The sequence below is a fragment of the Callospermophilus lateralis genome, unplaced genomic scaffold (assembly GCF_048772815.1).
Source record: "Callospermophilus lateralis isolate mCalLat2 unplaced genomic scaffold, mCalLat2.hap1 Scaffold_929, whole genome shotgun sequence".
Taxonomy (NCBI): Eukaryota; Metazoa; Chordata; class Mammalia; order Rodentia; family Sciuridae; genus Callospermophilus; species Callospermophilus lateralis.
Genome location: NW_027517440.1, coordinates 113,601 through 132,304, shown reverse-complemented (window position 1 = coordinate 132,304; position 18,704 = coordinate 113,601). Strand labels below are relative to the sequence as shown.

The 18,704-nt window shown below is 31.8% G+C and overlaps 1 pseudogene; it reads right to left on the bottom strand.

The window, feature by feature from the left end:
- LOC143387140 (cadherin-12-like) overlaps positions 1-18,704 on the bottom strand; it is a 79,009-nt pseudogene that overhangs the window by 46,439 nt on the left and 13,866 nt on the right.

Below are 18,704 nucleotides of genomic sequence, written 5' to 3'. Positions count from 1 at the left end.
AAGTGTTGTAGAAGGTAGATGGTAAAACCATTCTGTTGAAGTTCAGAGAGAAATAAAGAACCTACTAGGAACTGGAGGAAAGGCAATATTTATTATCAAAGATCAAAGAACTTGGGGAAGTGTGTTCACAGTCTAGCATTTTGTGGAACATATAACTTTCAAGGTGTGAAACTTACTATTTAGCTGAGTTTTCTACACAAAATGTTGGAGAAGAAACTTGGTTCATTCTAATTACTTACAGCAAAACGTGGAGGGAGATTAACTAAAGATGGAATGGTTAAGCCAGTGGAAATCATAATCTTAAAATGTGGAAATAGCTCATCCATACTGTAAAACATGAGAAAGTGTGTTTAGAAGAGCACAGTAGGGGTTGGCAGACTACTAATTTGATAAAGGGATTCCTGTGGGTGTGAGCAACAGACTCTAACCACCATAACAACAAAAGCCAGGAGTAAAGATGTCATCACAGCAGCAGCAGCTCTGCCAAAAAAAACTGAAGAAACCAGTGAGAAAAACAAAAGAAGGCTCGCAGACTTCCAAAGCCCTACAGTACCTTCAACTGAGAACATGTGCTTTCCTTAGTTCAAAAGAAGGACTCCAACATAATCTAACCTCCCTAGGGCTAGGGTCATGGCTGCCTTCCCAGTGATTTCACAGTGCAAGATCAATGCCTGTAGAGCCAAAGGGTGAGGATGCCAAATAGAGGGCTGGGAGGCCACCTTCCTACATGGGTAGGGCCAACATAGAGAGCAACAGCATGTGTAGAGTCCTGCTCAGGAGTAGGGGTGATGTTAGCACCCTGATGAGTGCAAAAGCCTGGAGCTCTGCCCCAGTGGTCCAGGAGGGCAGAGGACTGACCGAGAGAAGGTTTATTCTTAAATCTTAGGGCTGAAGGGAGTCTGGCCTGCTGCAGTACACATTCACATAGGACTTGTCATCACTTTTGCATTGCCTGCTTTTCCCTTTTTGAATGGTGATGTCTGACCTAGGTCACAGAATTGTATTTTGGGAATACATAACTTGTTTGGTTTCATTGGTTCATAGCTGGAGGGAATTTTTGCCTCAGCATGAATCTTACCTTGAATCTCAACCATATTTGGTTTAGATATTATTTAGCTAGACTTTGTACTTTAGACTCAAATGATTATGTTGGAATAATTTGAGACTTTGGGAGCTCTGGGGAAGGAATGAACACATTTTGAAGGTGAGGACAAGAATCTTGATAGGTCAGAATGGAATGTTAAGGACATAGTGCTTGTGAACATCTCACCCCCTTAAGTCATGATACAAAATCTGAATCTCCAATATGATGGTATTAAGAGATGGTGGTGATTAAGCTGTGTGAGTGGGGCCCACATGCTCCTAAACAGTGGACCACAGAGAACTTTCTGTCTCTTTCTGCCTCATGACCACTGAAGAAGATGACCACCATCTTCTAAATATTCACCAGATACCAGACTTGCTGGCACCTGGATTTTGAAAGTTACGGCCTCCAGAAATCTGGGAAATAAATGTTTATTGTTTAATTCACCCAGTCTGTGGTAATCTAAGACTACAGCCTAGACTGACTGAGCACCCCATGGGATAGATTCAGATGAATACAATAAAAAAATACATGCTTTCAAACCACTTCTTCAGATTGTGCTATCTACAGTGATGTGCTTTCTACCACTGAATACATGACACAAATTTTTGGTATTTACTTACCACATGTCATAAAATCTTAAGAGATATGTTTATTCCTCTCTATATCAATAGAGTATTTTTGTTTTAAAAGACTACATAATGTTTTCTTAATTTGGTCCAGAATAGCTTTTATTGCTGTTCTTTATTGGTTCTCAAGAGTTGAAGATGTGTAAGGTCGGTTAGCAAACAATAGAATATGGGAGAAAGTCTCAATCCTATTGCAGGATCAATGTAAGGAAAGGAAATTTTATCATCCATCCACAGTGCTATTGTAAGTTATAGCTTTATGGGAGGGAGGGAAAGAGGAAGAGAGGAAGAGAAGAGAGAGAGAGAGAGAGAGAGAGAGAGAGAGAGAGAGAGAGAGAGAGAGAGATTGATTGATTAGTGAGGAGGTATTGATAGGAAAGAGCTCTGTGCAAAGTCTGGGTTCGGGTCAGTTAGCAAACAACAGAATATGGAAGGAAGTCTCAATCCTATTGCAGGATCAATGTAAGGAAAAGGGGATTTTATTATCCCTCCACAGTGCTATTGTAAGTTATAGCTTTATGGGAGGGAGGGAAAGAGGAAGGGAGGGAGAGAGAGAGAGAGATTAGTGAGGAGGTATCCATAGAAAAGAGCTCCATGCAAAGTCTGAGTTCTGGGCAATTCCTTAATTCATCTTACTCTTGGACTGACTAAATGTGTTTTCATTGTCTCAATCTCACATTCAGAATGAAAAGTCATTACAATAAGAAAAAAAATTGCTTTCAAATAGCAAATGACAAAACCATCCATTTTTAAACACTAACTTTGGGGACAGAAATTTTAAAATAATTATAACATGGCTGCTACATTCTAGGCACTGTGAAAGTGTCTTAAATTAACTAATTTGGAAAATCATTCTTTGAACTTCATTTATTAAATCTTTCATAGATTAAAAATTGAGATTTGTTAGTTTGTGTGACATATCCAATAGCTTATCTGTGGTAAATGTTGCAAGGAGGACTGATACAGATGTTTGGTCCAAATCCTACAGCACTTCCTCTATTCTTATATATAATTTATAGCATCGTATTCTATATGTAAATCATGATGCACTTTTGGTCAGAAAATTGTTAATTGTTAGTTTTTGTTTTGTTTTCAAGACACATAAAAAGAAAATATTTCTTATTCTTACCTAACAGCACTACTGCCCAGATCCAGGTCTTGTGCAGTTACAGCGCCAATTATGGTCCTGACAGGGGTGTCTTCATAAACTTCCATGGTGTAAAGTGGCTTGCTAAATACAGGAGGCTCATCTACATCCAGAACACTGATCTTCACTGTAGCAGTGTCTTTGAAAGGGCCAGCAGAGTGAAACCGGTGGTCAAGGTGAAGGTTGGAGGCCTCTACTTTAAAAGTATATGCCTTCTTCGTTTCAAAATATAAAGGCTGTAGTGAGGACAAATCCAAATTGAAGTGTTACATTTTTTATAGAATGTGGCATAAACCATGAGCATCATTTCAGAGCAATGCAAGTTGGTATTAATTATACTGGTTTTGAAATGTCTCACTTTTATAATTAGTGTGTAAGTAAAGCACAAGGTCAAACTTTCTGGGTAACTCATAAACATAATCTTTTGCACATATTAAATTTACATAATGTACTTATGAGCATACATACTAGATAGGGGTTAGACATTTTATAAAAGCAGTTTGAAATCAGTTAATAGTTTAAGGAAAGCACTTCTCACATCTTATCCAATACTGACATCTAGTGGAAGCAAGCAGTGATAAAGAAATGGAACAAAAATGGAATTGTATAATTGAAAATTTCTAGATTCCATTTGTAAATTTGGCATAACAGCACATTTTTAAGTTCATTTTTCCTATTGTGACATTAGTATCATTTTCTTTTAAATAATTATGAATTAATAAGTCGTTTTATTAGAAAACATTTGTATCAAGATTCAAAATCACACACAATGGTAATTATGAAGAGTGTTGGTCTTTTGTGTTCTCAGAACTCCATATAAATACTGGTTCTCCCATGCATTGTCAGTAAGTATCACCAAGAATTCAGGCTTCCAACATATATGAACAAATTAAAGAAGGCATTGGAACAAACATACAAGTCATTTTCCAGATTTTCAGTAATGCTCAATTTTAACTTGCTACTATTTACATTCACCCTCACTGTAAATGTTAGTTTTATTATGAAAGTAACTGAAAATGCTATATTCCAGAAATATGGTGCTACTATGTTGCTTTGTTAAGTGATAAGCTTAAGTGTAATGACTCAGACTTCTAATCTCCAAGGAAAAACTAAGACAACACAAATTTAACATTAACAGTGAATACGGGGACCCTTAAGTTTCTGTTTGCTAAAGCAGTTCCCTATAGTGTGACCACAATGATTTGCTAATTGCCTTGTCAGCATCTGTTCCTTTATCTAGCACACCAGAGGAAACTAAAGGAGGTTTATTTTCACTTTTAAAGACATGAGTATTATTTTATGTATTTCTTCTGAGAAAAAGAGAAAAAAATCACTTATGTATTTAAAAACTCTCACAATTTAATGAAATCTGCTATGGTAAAATCAGTTATAAGTCTTGTATATGCATCAAGTAAGTCTCCACACAATATTTTTAACGCATGAGACCATACATTTATTCCCCTTTAATTATTCCCTTCATTTTATCAAGTTCATTATATTCTTATTCCTATTTTTATCTTTGTTCTATGCAAATAATTGATTTGACTTTCTGATAATTTAGTCATACCTGTTAACATATAACATTGATTTCTTTCAGTTTTTATTACTTTCCTGTTAGAAATGTTTATTTCTCTTAAAACAAATAGAAATAAAATTGATAATATGGCCACTGGTCCCATGATTAGGAATGAAATATCTAAGAAAGCATAGATAGAGGATAATCCCATGATGATATTTTGACCCATCTAAAGCTTGACTCTCATGCTTTGAGAAAGGAATCAGACTCAAGAAAATACAGCTAATTTACAGAAAAATATGTCAAAATGTTATTTAAAACAAAAAGAAGAAATCAGTACAAATAGTGAGAATGAACAGTTTCGAATAAATAAGACCAAAACAAGACAGGACACATATTTTAAATATTAAGGACTATAATGGTGAATATAAGTTAGGATTATTATGTAAGTTTCTGAGTAGTGAATTAGTAATAATTTAAATTCTTTACAACAATAACTTTCGTTTGGAAAAAGGAAGAAACAAATAACAAATTAAAACTTTCACCACTGAATTAGTTAAAATATAAAAGATTCTGGCAAGGCAAGAGGTATCCCCTTGGAAAAACAGAAAGGTACAAAGGTAAATAAGATTTTTTTTTTCTCTCAGCATTCAATAAATTATAGAATAAAGGCATGTTGTCTAATGGAGAAGTTTGAAGAAGCAATAAATTTCATTTAAAACACCATAGTAGTTGTCTGAAAAAAAGAGAAAAAAAAAGTAAATTGAAAGAGTTCACTGGCTAATTCAAATTAAAGAAAATACAAAGTTCTTCTTGCATGTAAAAAAATAAGTGCTCCATAAATGTTAAACAATGTATTTTCCTGACAGTGAACCCTAACATCTATCTTAGAGCAATCTAATTTTAACAACTTTGGAGTCCTTGATTTCAAAGCAAACTGAGTTGCCCCACCTCAGACTTATTCTCTTTTGGGCACCAAATCCACGGCTATCCTAAAATGTAGGCATTCTTACCAACTGTTTCCCATCTCTAATTTTCCTCTAGATGTTGAAATGCCTCTGACTATCTGTACTAATGTGTATATTTGTATATATAGCTTATATATTGTATATATAGTTTTATTTTCCCTCTTAATAATACATTACATCTGTCTGGATGAACTTGACTCTTTACTGGTAAACCGATTTCAAGCCAGAGACAGAAAGAGACTTCTGAAACATTTTTCGCTTTTTTAATTTTACTTTTATTTTTAGGAGATAAGACATGATGTATGTTTTTAAAGAAGTCCTGGCCTATCACAACAGGTAAGAATTTGGCAGTGAGGGAAATAGAGAGTGAGATGAAAGAAGCTTTTTGTACATTTAGATTTTTTTTTTTTGCAACCAAAACGTTATTTCCTACGAAGATCAAAGAACAGGAGAAAATTGTAAGAGAAATGCCACAATTATATTCTATGTGGACTTCTTCACGACTCTGACCCTTAGGCAAATTCACAAAATGGTGTAACTCTGAAAGAGCAAAGAATCACCAATCATCTCTACTTGCCTGTACTCACCCATCTGACAGACCAAAGCCATATTTGGAGGGAGATTTTGTAATCGACAAAAATTCTAACATTTGATATAATTATAGAACAGAAAAGATTTTTTTTGGTAATTGCTAGAAAATTGGTTCTATTTTTGATGGGATTAAATAAATTTGAAATATTTATTTTTTACACAGTACTTTGAGAATTTTATGACATTGCTCTGGGCATATTTAATTCAGTGAGCCTTTCTAGAAGAATAAGAAAAAGACTGACTAAAGAGAGTTTAACTGAGCAACTTCTTTGGATTTTTCTGTAACAAAAGATTAGTAAGATCAGAACTTTTGGAAAACAATTCACAATATAGGAAATTGTGCTACATAAGACCGTGACTATGGTGAATTGGAGAATGGCATATTTAGCTTCTCTCTGGAATACAAAGTGAGAGAAGGGTCAAATTTTCACCTTTTACTTCTTTTTGTTACATTGCTTTATTTACTCTTTGCTGAAGTCCAGATAATTAAATATACATAAAATGTTCAATGACAAATAATTTTTGTTTCACTTAAAAGGAGGATAAGCTATTTTTAATATTAAATATCAGAATAACCCCCTGGGCTCTTTTAGGCCTCCTGTTGTTTCCAGATAATGTTGAGTGGAAACAGGTACCTATAATTACAGATACATGAGAACTGGGAAAAAACAGCTGTGGCAGACAGAATTCTGAGATGCTCCCTATTTTTGTCCCCATTGCCCCCAACCATTTTATGTAATAATTCTGCTCCTTAGTGTGAGGGACTTGTGAATTAAATGGCATATTACTCTTGTCAACTTGTTCAGTTCTGTGGAAAAAATAATATGAATATAGAACTAAGGCCCTTAATCATTTGACATTGACTGAAGACACATTCTGGTGATGTCTGACCTAGCAAATGGTGCAAATGATTCTGGCTGGACTTTTTTTTTTTCTCGGTGGTGCTGGGGATTGAACCCACGGCCATGTACATGCAAGGCAAGCACTCTACCAACTGAGCTATATCCCCAGCAGCTCTGGCTGGTCTTGAGCAAGTGAACATGTGAGCACAGGAGCCAGTGTGGCAAGTGCCTAAAGGATACCTATGAGGATTGAGACTTGATCTCAGCCAGGAATTAACAAAACAATCATAAAACCTCAGCAAAGTTAATTCTGCAGGCAACCAGTTAGCTTGGTAAAGAGTTCCAACCTTGTATCAGATTTCAACCTCAACCCACACCTTCAATTCAGCCTGAAAAGCCGACAGTGAAGGACCAGGGATGTGGCTTAGCCGTCTTCCCATCTATAATGTTATTGCAGCAGTTTTCATGATGAGCATCTATCAGTTTTACCAACAAAGTGAAGGGAACACTCCAAAAATGAACAAAAAACAATGTATCCTTGGCATTAAGGCTGTACTCAATCACTTTGTAGGTCTTCACAGTCAAGAGAATAGAAAACTGTGAAGGGACACAAATGAGCGAGGAGTGTAATGTTTTACAAAATGTACTAGTCCCTTTCAAGATAAGGAGTTAGAAAACAGATTTAAATCAGACTGAACCATGATGAAAATACATTAGAAAAACACTCTTCCAAAGCAAGTTTATATACCAGCTGAACAATAAAGATAAGATGTTCAGAACACATATTATTTTGAAAGAAAGTCAAGTTTTCCATGAGTTAATTTTATGATCAATAAAGTCAATTCCTCTCTGAGAGAAGAGATGGGAAAGCTTATATATATATAAAATCTCCATTGAAGAAGGAATTAAATTCAATATTTCACTAAAAATAATCAAAGATTTGATGAATAATTGATGTTCTTGTACCACATGAGAAAGTCCCTATAGTGAAGAAGCATGCAACAAAATAAAATGTGGATATTTTAAATATAGGCTTTACTTTTGACAGTGTTCACAGTATTTCTTATACAGTTAAAAATTATATAACTATAAATAAAAAATTGCCATTTTATTTAAAGAATAAAATAAACACTACATCCAACTTATCTCTAAAAATATTACAACAGAACTACTTATTTAAAATGGATTTAGTTTTTCTTTGCAAAGTTATTGCATTCCAGTCTTTTGTAATACTGAAAATATTTTTACGGTCATTTAGCAAGTACCTGAAAGACCATGGACATTAGTTCAATGTCTGTTTTTTAGTGACAATAATTTCTGGAACAAATCTAGTAACAAAGACAAAATAAATCAAAACAAAGGCAATAATGTCAGGGCTTCTTGCTACACATTGTCAATAATAATTTTCATAAAATGACAAAAGGTTTCATCAAGTATTATAAATGCTTAAGTGAAATATATGAGTCACATACATGTACAGTATAAATCATTCCTATCTGGAGAGGCCAGTTATTTTTTTTTGTCACATATCATTATTCATTGCAATGAAAGTATATGCTTTTCAAAATACACCATAGTTGAAAATAAGCCATGTGATTTTGAAAAATGTATCCTTCTTCCATGCACTTCAAATTTCCCATTAATGAAATCAATAAAACACTGCTTTTCTTATATACTTTGCAAAATATTTTGAACTTTATATAGTACGTAAGTGAACATGAAATGTTTTTTGTCTTATCCAACAAAACATTAATACCCTATATATTTTAGAGATTTTCTTTAACAAACAGGACAAAACATAAACACGATAAAGAACTTCAAATAAGAAAAATCAGATATGTCATAAATGAGTGTCATAAGTACAACAAGTGCTGTTGCAGAAATGCTGAAATTTTGTAAAATAAAGTAAGAGACAACCAGTTTGGGAAGGAGGGCTCAAAAAAACCGTTGATGATAAGCAAGGGAGATAATACTAAGTAACAGGAAAGTATTGAAATTCCTGTGAGCAAGAGACTTCCATGAGAATGTGGAACAGCTCAACAACTCAGGTAGACACCTGCAGTGAATTTGGTGTGGGTGAAAAGGAGCTTGTACATGTGTGTGACAGTGTGTACAGAGGCTGGTAAAAGAAAATATGCAGCCTGCTTTTGACTTTTCCAGCAATGGGGACCAGATAAAAGTCTAAGTAAGATAATCAGATGTAGTTCCCACCCTTCATTCACAGGATGAAAGAGTTCCTGAAGGAAGATAAGGGGTGAAGCTGGCAAATACTTAGAAGTGTTGGATGGGAGTATTAAAGAAGGATATAAGCCACAACATTAATTTCTGCTCAGAAGAAATCACTGGCTAAGCTCTTGCCCTGTTTTTGGAAAACAAAGGTCTAAGGGAATGGTAGAAACCTAAGAAGCATTCTGGACTTTTTGTTAAAAAAAACTAGAAAGGACAAAAATAAGACAGGTCACATGTTTATTGGAGAAAAAGAAGGAATATGGCTTTATACATTTTGAGGTTGAAAAAAGCATTAAGAAATATTCAAATAGAAAAATCTGCAAAGCAGTAGAAAAATTGGCCTTGGTTTTGTTAATTCGGGGTTAATTTAGAGTTGAATCTATTAAGAAAAGTTGGGCAAGGTATTTAAAGAATATAAACAAGGTTTAGAAATTAAAAAAGAAAAACAAGAGAAAGACAAATATTTGGAAAAAAAACAGGAACATAATATTTGTAGAAACAACATAAGGAGTACCCCTTTCTCTGAAATTAGGAATGTCAGAGTTACTAAAAATAGAATTTTAAATTTTATTAATTTTTTTGAGCATATAAATTAGTCTACAATTTATTTTCATTTTATTCCTAAGAGATATTCTAAAATTTACCACATGATGGTGCTGTTACCAAGTCATATAGTGTGGAAATAATTCTCAGTCATATAAAATGATAAAATTAATGAGTTTTACTGATTCATGAGTAAATATAAAATATAGATGCCCAATGGAACCAATTGAGGCCACAGCCTATTTATAAAATCGTTCTGTTGAAAAGTCAAATATTTCATCTCCTATTTAAAAATCCTTCTACTTTACATTTAATGTGATCTTTAGTTATGTAAATTCAAAATAAAAATATGCTAAGATAACATCAAACTGGTTAAACTTTTTAATTTCAAAAAATGTTTTACTTATTTTATAGTAAATAGGCCACTACTTCATCATTCTTCATTTTAAAAAGATGCCACCACTACTTTGTAGTTCTTAACAGACATTTTTATAGAGATGGTACAGGACTCTTTCTGAAATTCTGCAGGATATTAAACTGTTCTTTGTATTACTGAAGTATTCACTCTACTGTTTTAATTACCTAAGTTTTCATTCAGCAACAAGCAAACCAAAGTGTTTCTCAATATATTTATCCATTTAGAGTTTTTTAACTAATGTGAATTCCTCTTCATTTTTATATTCAATAAGTATATATTTTATTTTTATTTTTCTCATAGGGAGTAATTACTAAGATATAGTTTATTTGTCTTTTAAATATAAGAATTTTTTTGAATTTAAAACAGCTGATTTTCTAATTGCAAATATATCCCAGCTCCTAGATTTTAAGATGTGATTGAAACTTTCAGAAGCATTATTCTAGTTTTTCTAGTGTTGGTATTGCTATATTATTCAAAAACACATAAGAGAATTTTAATTTGTGTATACTTTGTTCAGTGTAACATGCAAGAGTAGAGTAAGAGTTGGTTTGGGTTTTTACCAGTATTGTGTGCTTTGGAGAGATTTACAAATTTTCCTAATTTTACTCTGAATTCAACGTAATACAGTGAAATGACAGCTTTCTTCATTCTCCTCAGCTTATATAAACCTGAGTTTCATTTTTATATATCCTCACCCTACAGAGGAAAAGGAGAGAAGTATACAGTAAAATAAAACTAAATAAAAGATTTTGAAGATAAAACAACATTGAAAATATGTGCTTCAGAACATTGAGCATTTGAATGTATTTTAAGTGGGTTAAAAAAAGAGAAGCTCTGTTAAATTGAAGAATATATTATTTTATTCCTCTACTGCTGCTTAAAATTTTGTCAGCCAAAAATTTAAAATAACTCATCTTTAAAATACAGCTATGTATTCATATGTAGGATATATATTTATGGATTTCCTAAAAGTATTTAGTATACATAAAAATATGATTTATGTAGGAACTGTCAAAAAATAATTTTAAGATCATATGGAAAATTAAAATACTACTGTTGATGTTTACATTCATATTTATTTTTGCTCATTTCATTCTTCAAAGACCAATAATAAGTGCAAGATAAAGTTTTCTGAGAACCTACTGCATGTAATGCTTGAATAGTCTTATTACATGAGCTTTAACCAAAAGGATTCTGTATTTTAAATACAGCTGCCATTTTAATTTATTTTGAGTTTTCCATGCACTTTATTCAGCTGAATATTTTTTCCATTATTCCTTTTTCATAAAATCATACCACCATGTTTGATATATATATATATATATATATATATATATATATATATATATATATATATATATATATGTGTGTGTGTGTGTGTGTGTGTATGTATGTACATAAGCACATTTCATGCAATCCAACACGTAGATAGATGTTAGATATTTCAAAAATTGTGTTGCAAAACTTACTTCTTAGATTTAATAGATGTAGTCTATAGATTGCATTTTTTTCAACAGAATAGGTTACTAGGTAGAGATTGCCCCTGGTGGATCCTTATTTAGAGATCACAGCAAGTTAAAACATTGAAAGTGACTCCAAGTATTCTGTCAGGCTTTGTAAGTACTGAATTGTTTGGTGTAATGTTCTACATGATAAAAATAGTTATAACAATATGTTTTGACTGTTTCTTTAAATTTAGCCAGAATCACCAATTCTCGCAGTCTTTACTTCTATGAGCATCTCAATCTGTTTCTTGGATTAATTTCAGTGATCTTTTCACTGGGCTTTTCTCAGCCTTACTTAAGTAAGTCTTACTTGCTTAAGTCTGATTTTCCTCAAAGCATACAGAGTAAACTGACTCTATTAGAACAGAGGTGATTTACATATAACTCCCCTCATTATTACCAAGCTCAGAGTCCTTGACCTGACCTACAAGACCTCCATCATGGGACATTGAATACCTTTTCTCCAATCAACATTCCTTTTATTCACTGACCTTTCCAGTCTCTTTGTCCATCAGTCCCTCCTCAGAGAGAGATTTTGCAATTGTTGCTTAGTTTTTCTGAACACATGTAATGTACACAGTTGTTGTTCATCTGTCTTTCTTCAGAAATATGCTTATATTTCACCATAGCCCCAAAGTCTTCTTGACATTTACTATAAGACTGCCTTTCACATTCCTGTAATCTTTTTACCTTGAATTATGCCTATCAGCTTGAATCTATCATTGCTGATAGAGATATTTCATGTGTCAATTTTCCGATTTTCCCAATTGAATGGATGGAGCTGGAGAACAGGGGATGTCTATCTTTGAGTCCAAAATGGATCTGGGACATGGTGGCTACACCATAAATATCCCTTGAATGATGAAGGGAAAGGTATAATCACAGATTTATTTGGACAAGGAGTTTTATGCCAGTAAGATGAATGATTAATTTACCTCAGGAGGAAACACTGTTTTGTCTTTTTTAGAGATACATTTTTCAGATTGATTATCTGCATTATGTAATTCAATTTTAATAAGGCATTTCCATAGTTTTATAAATCTCAAAGTCAATCCAATAATTTTTTTTTAAATTCTCAAAAATTCAAACAAAAAATGATGTAGCACCTACTCACTATTAATCTTTCCTTGGACTGAAAATGCATTTTTACTGATTAATAATAGTTAAGTTTTTTATAATTTATAACTGCAACACTTCCTTTAAATATTATATTTTTGACTTCATAAAATAATAAAGAAATATAACACTATTTCTTTCCAAATATATTTAAAAATAAAGATTTTTCTGATTGACATCTAATCATCAGTTACTTACAGGCATGGATGAAAAATAGGTGTCTATAAAAGTAAATATAAAATATATAAAACTACATTGATGAATATAAAATACTTTTATAATAGCAAGATGAAAGAATATTTAAATGTAGATATGCATAATTTAGTATTAATTCTGTCACTCAGATTAACTTTGTAAATCTAATTAATTTAATGGTTAAATTTTAAATTTTAAGATACTATTTATTATCATAAATAGTAAAATATTTTCTACCATTTTTAGTATTATTAGCTTATTAATATTTGTTACAGTTGTTTCATTTGGATTGATTTTGAAAAATATTTAAATATTATACTTTTACATAAAATTAATAAGAATATTCACTGATATGTTACTGAGTAGAAAAGAGAAATACTAAATAACAATAGAGAAATACACAAGAATCATACACCTTTTTTCTTTGTGTAATTCTCAAATTCAGCATTAATGCATAATTTTAGATGGTATCATGTGTGTTAACTAACTTCTGGACTAAGTACAATTTATGTACATTTGTGGGAATAAAAACAAAATGACTATCTATATGAAGCTTACATTTACTTTTATGATGATTTTCATTATAATTCATAGTGTTTCTTATTAAAATTCAGAGCTCCTAACAAATATGAGAAGAAAAGACTGATTAATAGCACTGATTTCAAAAATATTTCTTCTGGGTTGAAATGTTCATAAATAGTAACAGAAATGACATGTACTGCAGTTTGGGGTTAAGAGAGTATACATTGTACAAGGAGAGGGGGAAAGAAGACCTAAATTTAATAAGATTCACTTTTTTGCTATACTTCACTACTCAAAATTCATTGTTTTCTTCATTATAATGGAAGCAATCTACATGCCTCCAATGGAATCAGGTTTCTTTCTCACATTTACACACTCCTTCATGTGCCACTACCCAATAAAAGACAAAACTACATATTGGGCAAGTAACAATTTCTTTCAAGGGTCTGAACAACTTTGCTGTCCTCCTCCACTGCTCTTTCCACTCTCCATTTCTTTCTCTTGCTCTAAAGTTTGGCCAGAATCACAATTCTCTCAATCTTCACTACTATTAGCATCTAAATCTCTTTCTTGTATTATTTCAATGATCTCGTCACTGGGGATATTTCTAGTCTTACTTCCTAACTGATAAAAGTAAAAGTCTCTGTAGGCTTTTTTCTTACAGAATTCTCAAGTCCATTATTATCCTTTCTTATTTCTTCCACTTCTGCACTGAATAAAACTTACCAACAATAGTGTTTCTCCACTGTGATATCAACTCTCACCAATAATGTGCTAACTTAGATATTTATACTCTGTGTTCTCCAAAAAGTCATGAAATGTCAAGATCAAATTTGGTAAGATAAAAGTTATTGATTGTTTTTTTTATTTTTAAATTGATCATTTTTGTACATATATTGCTATAAAATTAATTAGAAATTAAACTCTGATAAGAGTGTTAAAAAAGTACAGAATCAAATTATTATGCTTCAATTTTCAATATAAATCCATATTTGTTAAATCATAGAATAACACTATCTGTGGGAGTGAATACTTCATAATAATTACTTTTTTATTTAAAATATTACTAATTAAAGTAAAATTAAAATTGCTTATACTCTTTCATTTTCTTTAATTATTTTTACATAGTAAACTGTCAAAACCTTTGTTTATGTACCTTTTTTAGTTTGATAACTCCTTCTTGTGTATCCTCATCTGTGACGATGTCAAACAAATTCCCTCCATCTCCGGGAACAATAGTGTACTCAATTTCTGCATTTTGTCCAAAATCAGGATCCAGAGCTCTTATTTTTCCAATAGCTGAGCCAACAGGAGAAGACTCAGGAACTTTCAGATGGAGGATGCCTGATAAAATATATGTAATTTGCATTGACAGTGAACTAGTAAAGGAAGATTATCAGGTTTGAAAAATGTAGACTGCACAAAGTAAATCAAATTTGGAACATAATAGAGCAAAATGCAAAGGCAATTTGCTGTCAAGGATTATGATTATATGTAATAACTTCATTTTCACTTCAGTAGACCTGCTTTTGATTTTTAAATGGGTATTATAAATAATAGAGTGTGCTATATTAAAATTACTGTGTGGAAATATTTTAATATGATGGATATCAAATTATACCTTCTATGTGAGGGTAAAAGTCTTCATAATTGTCACCAAAGTAATCAATACCAATAAAATAGAATCTAAAACACAATAAAAAGATATATATATATATATATTTATATCTATCTATCTATCTATATATATATATAATTAATAAATTGATAATAAATAGATAATAGATAGATGGATAGTTATTTATGAATTTGAAGGTTATGTATACAGAAAGTAACCATTACAATGACTATGAATTCATCTTACAATGAACTGAAATGATAAGCTGTACACTAATACAAAATTCTACCTCGATGAATTTAAATAAGGCATATTGGAGACAAAGATTCAGCTCATTTTTTTAATAGGTAGAGAGAGAGAGAGAGAGAGAGAGAGAGAGAGAGAGAGAGAGATATTTTTAATATTTATTTTTTAGTTTTTGGCAGACACAACATCTTTATTTGTATGAGGTGCATCAAACCCAGAGCTGCACGCATGCCAGGCGTCAGCTCATTTTTAATACATATTAACTTGGCATACTTTCTAATATTTAAACTGAGTACATAAAGTTTGAACTCCCCAATTTTTTTCTTTTTCTCATTAAAGGAGAAAAAATTAAACTGATCATTTTTACCACCAAATAGAATACTTACATTACATGAAATATGTACTGGATCAGAAAAAAATGTAAAAAAAGGAATACTTATCTGTGGAAAATATTCCAGAACTATGAAAATAGTAGACATAATTTAAAACCTTTGTCAAAAATTTAAGGTTTAAGATAAAGAAAATAAATAAGACATACTATTTTTTGAACATCTCATCAAAGTGAATATTAATGGGGTAAACAATAATATTCAAATCAAAGTTAAAAATTTTAGCAGATGCTAAAATGAATGAAGAAGTTCCATGTTTAATTTTGATACTGGAATTCCAGTTTCAAATTCTATAAAAAAATTTTGAATGTCACTTTCCCATGGACAAACAAAGTGCAGTGATTAAGTTCTTTTAGAATTCTAGTACATATGTGAATATTGAGTTATGACGGCACTCAAGACTTTTCTTGCATGGTGAAGTTCACTCAACAAATTACTTTTTAAACTTATAATTATTTGCTTCAAGATGGCATGAAAAATTATTAAATTAAGTCACTTCATTTTTCATTACCAATTATTTTTATAGAATATATAGTTATTTCACAATCAGTTGGCAAAACTTGGTAATCTCATCAGCCCTGGTAACAGTTAAATTTTGCCAGCTACCCTCTACCTCCCAAATATTTCCCATTTTTTCTTGTAAATTATTTTGAAATCTGCCTTATTTTAACTGACATCGAAAGAACATCACCTCAATAGAACACACATTCTGTCTTAAGAGGGCTAAATATCCACCTATATCTTGTTTATTTGATGCACAAGAAAGAAGGTATATATATATTTGGGGTTGGTACCAGATATTGAATTCAGGGGCACTCAACCACTTAGCCACATCCTCAGCCCTATTTTGTATTTTATTTAGAGACAAGGTCTCACCAAGTTGATCAGCGCCTTGCTTTTGCTGAGGCTGACTTTGAATTTGCAATGATCCTGTCTCAGTCACCTGAGCTGCTGGGATTACAGGCATGAGCCACTGTGTCCCACTAGAAGGTATAGTTTATACTGACCTAAAATAATTGTGAGTAAGTAATTAATTGTTTAGTATTATACATGTAAGATGACTTTCTAAAAGAATACACCATATACAGTTTAAATAAGTAAATATACAATACAAACAAATGATAATAAAACTTTCTAATGACAATGTTGGAGCATTAATATAGACTTTATTAAGGAATCATATTTAATGAAAGTCATAGTAATTGATCAAAGTAGCCATTTCTCATAAACTAGTATTATTTTCATTAGGTTTTATTTGCCAAACAACACAGTTGCTGCCAGATGTTCAATGTTCACTAAATTCTAAGCAGGGTTTGAAACCTAGGCCACCAGATCAACTAGAAAAATCAAAAATGAAAGGATTAAATGTTGCCCAATTGTCTCCAAGAAGGATAAAGTGGGAAGTGGGACATTCAAGGGCAATCTGTCTTTTATCAAAAAGTGACAAGTACCTAGTAGAAATTAATGTGACCATTGTCACCTACATTCTTCAGATCACAAATATTTCTCAATAAGTACAGATTTGAGGGACTCCTGACTTTTGAGCAAGCATGAAGATACTTGAATTTATTTTTAGTGTGGCAGTAAGGCATGGGGCATAGTCACTCAAGTTTTACTCAACATCTCAAAGAGAAAATTCAGAGAAAAGGAACAGAGCACAGAATATATGAGATATTTTTCAATTCCTTTTGAATTTTTTTTTCAGAGTAGAAATTAGAAGTTTATTAAGGGACAGCACAAAAGACTTCTCCCGGAGGAAGAAGGGGACCCAAGAAGTGGAATCCCCCTTTTAAAATTTTTAATGTCAATTAAATGTAAATATGATTTATTAGGAAGTGAGTCTACAACATTTGATTCTCACTGTGTGATTGGGATAAAAATCAGTAGAAAAAATAAAACCCTTAAATTGATAGTATGATTAGTCACAGTTCAATCTCATGGTCCATCAGTGTTAGAGTCTTAAATTTTTTGCTGAAAAAATAGAGAAATGGAGGTTTAAGTTGAATGAGTACTATAAATCTCCCTCTAATAGGATATTTAGTTAGGAAATTTATTGTTAAACATTACAATAAAAATTGATTTGAGAGCAATAGCATGATGCTCTATACAGGGGATTTCTGTTGGGTTGGTGAGGATACCTCCCTGAGGAGTGCAGGGCAGGTGTTGGATGATATCTTTAGGGAAATAGGAGGATATAAAGAGCATAGGGTATTTCTGCAGACACTTTCCAATATATTCAGTGAGAGCAGCTTCAAGTTGCGTATTAAATTTTATAAGGTAGCTTTTCATTTGAAAAGTATAGAAGCAAAAATAAATAAATTGTATATTGAGAAAAATAATAAAGACTAGAGTCATGTCCACTGGATAATGGTTAGTAAATATGGAAAGTCTAGCCAGAACTGAGACCCTCTATTGTGAGAAAAAGCACTTTAAACTTTGAAGGGTACCAAATAATGCAGACTAGAGATGAAATAACCCCCCTTGAAGACACTATGCTGAGATGTGAATTTTATGCTTTAAAAAAGAACACTTTATGAGGCCATTAACAATAAATGTGAAGATAGCTATACTTTGTAGTACTCTGTCAATATAAGTTATAAGTTATCTAAGCAGTTCTTTTTGAGAATTGTCATCTCAGAGCATTCTCACAAATTTCATTAATATTTAATGGCTTTGGAAAACTTGTGGTAAATTCAGAGTGGCATTGTCCATATATGGTTGATGTAACAGCATTTGACTAATCTGTATCCCTTAAAATTAAGACATAATAAAGAAATTATTTATCACTTACATTTCTTCTGTGCATCGAGGTTTTAGTGCATGTACTTAAAAAATATAAATAATGTTTTAATTTACTGAGAAAATATGATATAACCAAATATATTAAATGAATGAACAATTTATAAATATCATAAAAACTTTCAGCAATGTGAAAATTTTTTTAAAAAGATGAAATAAATTTTTACAAATTTACTTTTAAAATACATTTTATATTTAAAGCAATAAGTCTTCAGATAACAAAAAAATTGTGTAAGAGCTCAACATTCAACTATTTATAAAGATCATTTGTATATGACAGGTAATAATTGGAGCTTAAAAATACTAGAACTTCATTGGATTAGATAAATGAGAATGAAGGGAAGGGA